Source organism: Gracilinanus agilis, unplaced genomic scaffold (assembly GCF_016433145.1).
Source record: "Gracilinanus agilis isolate LMUSP501 unplaced genomic scaffold, AgileGrace unplaced_scaffold4933, whole genome shotgun sequence".
NCBI lineage: Eukaryota > Metazoa > Chordata > Mammalia > Didelphimorphia > Didelphidae > Gracilinanus > Gracilinanus agilis.
The window spans coordinates 1-4,136 of NW_025383944.1; the positions used below are offsets into that span (position 1 = coordinate 1).

At 38.6% G+C, this 4,136-nt stretch overlaps 1 pseudogene; it reads left to right on the forward strand.

Annotated features, from left to right (window-relative positions):
* The first annotated feature begins 1,773 nt into the window (after positions 1–1,773).
* LOC123255610 lies at positions 1,774–3,002 on the forward strand (annotated as a pseudogene).
* The last annotated feature ends 1,134 nt before the right edge of the window (positions 3,003–4,136 follow it).

A 4,136-nucleotide genomic window follows, 5' to 3' on the forward strand; every position in this document is an offset into this window, starting at 1 on the left:
ATATATATGTATATAATAAAAATAGTTTGACTATATTACAAATTATATACATAGCATATTTATGTATACATAGCAGATTTCAAACTATTTTATTATTATATTTACACATATTTATATATATTATAAAGTGGTAATCATCAAAACAATTTGGTATTGGCTAAGAAAAAAGTGATAAATTAGTAGAATAGATTAGGTATATAATATATAGTAGTAAATCTAGTATTTGATAAACACAAAGATCTAAACTTTGGGATAAGAACTCACCATTTGGCAAAAAAAATGGATAAGCATATTATAATTTATTACATACTTATATCAAATTATATGCACTGTATTGTGTTACATATTATATTGTTATATGTAAAAATGGAAACAAAGAAAAAAGAAAAGGATGAAGTATTCATTTGTACAAAAATATTCATAGTAACTCTTTCTGTGGTGACAAAGAATTGGAAATGAAGGAGAATTGGGGAATGACTGAAGAAGTTCTGGTATATGATTGTGATGGAATGCTGCTGTGCTATAAGAAATGATGAATAGAATTATTTCAGAAAACCTGGGAAGACCTATATGAACTTAGTCAAAGTGAAGTGAGCAAAACCAATACAACATTATGAATAGTAATAGCAATGGTGATCAGCTGTGAAAGAAGTAGTTACTCTGATCAAGACAATGATCCAAGGTGATTCTAAATGATTCATGATGAAATATGCTATCCACCTCCAGAGAGAGAATTGACAAACTCTGAATTCAGATTGGAGTAAACTTTTAGACTTCATTTTTCACTTTTTTCAGTGTCTTCTTTTTCAACATGTCTGACATAGAATGTTTTGCATGCCTTTTCATGTATTATGTATATCAAAGTACTTGCCTTCTCAAAGAGTGGGACAGAGGAGTATGAGAGAATTTGAAACTCAAATTTTTAAAGGATATTTTAAAAATTAATATATTTTTAAAGAAGGTATTTCCTTAGAATCCTGAAAAATTAAATTGGTAGGATTTCTTAAATGAAGATGAAGGAATCTGAATAGCCATTGTAAAGGGGGGAAATGGGAAAGATTATGATTGGACTTGATATTAAAGCTTGGTTGTCAGGGATCGATTAACTCAATTCCAAATAAGAGGCCCACATCAGGATGACTTTTATGATGGTTTACTTACACTTAGGAAGGTTGAAGGTAGAGAAAATGAGAGAGAGAAACTCTGGCCCGGACCAGAGGCCTGGACCAGGAAGCCTTCACAGGCCCCATCAGAGGGGGAACAGAGGTTAATTAAAGGCTTCTAGCCACAAGGCCTCCTCTAAGAAGAGAGGCCTCCTTGAGGCTGGAGCCTCCAGAAACGCCAAGGGAAAGAGAGAGTCAGCCTAACTTAGCCACCTAACAATTCAAAGGGAAGCAGTCTGAGGTCTCACCTGAGCTCCTTCAACACCAAGTTCAAAGAGCCAAAAGCCCCGCACAGGAAGTTACCATCATACTTAAAAGACATCAGCTTTCGTCACTTCCTGCGTCCACCTCCAGTTTCAAGTGGACAAATGGCAGCCTCAGCACTGTTTTGGACTGCCAGGAGGCAGTCACTTTTATTTAATTTGTCACTTACTATCACATGTGGGTCACAGACCTCCTCCCTCACCACTTAATTCTAAGTTGGGTGGGGTGATGTTATTCCTGGCGGCTAAAGTCTAAAAAATGAATGAGGGTGAGCTAATTCCATTTACACATCACCAAGCTATATTTTGTAAAGAGTAGCCATAATGAAGGGGAAAGTATAGCCATCATGACTGGAGGGCTCTTCATCTTCAATCATGATTAGGGGAAAGGTACTCATCTCCTGAGTCTATCAATAATATCAGGTGAAATGCTGTGGACACCTTCTGTGTCAGCGTGATCCATGCTGAGTAGCAGGTGCAATGCCCAATTACTTTGCTCACAGAAGTTTCTTCCATGTCAAACACTCCATCATCTGGCTAGCAGCTATCACCAAACAAAATTTCAATGCCACCATGGTTTGAGTTCCTCTATAAGACATCATGACTGCCAACTTTGGCAAAATCATTGAAGAGAACATGAAAAACAACTTTATGCTCAATCCTGGATGACATTCTGGCTTTTGGCTACCCAAAGAACTTGGAGACAGGAGCTCTGAAAATCTTCATCACTCAGCAGAGCATTAAAAAACCAACATTGGACAAAAGACGAACAGGCTCAGATCCCCAGCCAAGTGATGAGACAGATCAGTTGGTAGCATAAGGCATCAAGCTCTTTCTAGATGTGCTTAACAGCATCAACCTGTGCATGACTCTTCAAGGGTAGGTGCTAAGCGCTTGTGTGTCTGACCAAATTGTGATGAAGAGTTACTTGAGTGACATGGCTGAGTGCAAGTGTAAAATAAAAAAGTTTGTTATTGAAAAGCACAGAGATGAGCAAAAGTGGGAAGCAGTACACTACCACAGATGACTATACTTTCCACTAGTGTGTGCAGCTCAGCAAGTGTGACTCTCAATAAAACATTAGTTTCATTCCCCATGATGGAAAGTTTGAGATTATGAGGTACTGGACTATCAAGGACATCATCTTTTCATTCCAGGTGATCCTCCTGGAATGAGAGGGGGTATGGACCACATTGTCATTAAGTCCAACTTCAAACCTTCATTGCTGACCAAGAAAACTGAAGTCCAGTTCCCAAAACCATTGAGTGCAAGTGGGGTTCAAGTGATCTGCCTGAAGAGAAAAGCCAAGAAGATCAGTGAGAATGTCACTATGTGGAATGTCAGGCTCATAAAAGGAATAAAGGAATCACAGATTGGTGCAAAGATTGAGCTGCCACTAATCAAGAAGAAATGGGTCTAAACTCCCATCTCCATGAGCTTTGAGCCATTTGTACCTTCTGCCCTGAAGATGCAATAGTAAAAGAGGAATAAACCCAAGCTGAACTACAGAGACCACAATGGCATCAAATTAGTGCATTACATCAGATGCAATGGCATCTACAAAACCGACTGCTAGCTCTCTGGACAGGGTCATAATCTTCACCAATCTGAATGTCTCCTAGGGATGATCCAGGCTAGATCTCTGTCCCAAATTCTCCCTATTGGTATCTCCTCCTTCCTGCATTTCTACACACCACGATGTAGGCACAAAGTTCCTAGACTGGGACTGAACTGACCCTATCATGAAAGGAATGAAGTTCCCTAGGACCATAGAACCCCTGAATTCTCTCAACCCTCATTTTGTCTGTCCCTGAGCCCAGCTCTGGACTCTCTTAAGTTTCTTGTGGGTGACAACGCTTCTGATGGGGGTGGGGAGGAGGGAAGAAAGACTCCAGGCTGCCTTTACCCCAAGTTTCTGCACCTCCTTGAAAGGCTAGTAACTACATCCCATCCCTCCTCTGCCTGTCCCCTGCTTTGGTATAGCAAGAAGTCTCTTTTACATATGTCTAAGTTGTCAGTTTATCAACCCAATAAATTCTATAGAGCAGAGGAGAAAAAATAAATAAGAAAATTCAGGAACCATATGGAAAAGAGCATTTAGATAAATATTAACGGAGGCAGAAACAAGAAACAATATTCTGTAATTGTGCTATACTCTATCACCTAGATAGAAAGAGAAAATAGAAATTTGGGAAGCATCATAAGCCTGGCACAGAGGCATCATATCATAGTGATTAAGGACTCAATTATCCAGATATCACCTGGAGCTTTCTTTCTGCCAAAAGCAAGCAACTAATAATTTCTTTACTTACCTTCATAGTAATTTCATTCTTCAAAAAGTGAAAGAGCAAGGGCACTTCTTTCTGGATCTGATCCTAGCCTAAAAGATTGCTTAGAGTGATGGAAATTATAGAAACCTTAAGTACACTTTTTTAGTATTTGTGATAGAAAAGAAAGGGATACAAGGCCTTGTCTGTCATACTTCCCAGATTTTGCAAGTAGATTTCAACAGGTTTGGATTAAAATTCTACAGAAAATGTTAGCCCCAGAGAATCATGTGGGGATCTTCCAGGCATAATCTCTGAAGACACAGTGATAGAGGATTTAGTGAAGAAGAACCTTTAACAAGAATCTCACAGCAGTCTGAATATTTTATTTAAGATAGTATAGTGGGGAATTAGAAGAGATTGAGTAAACTTCAAGCAGGCCA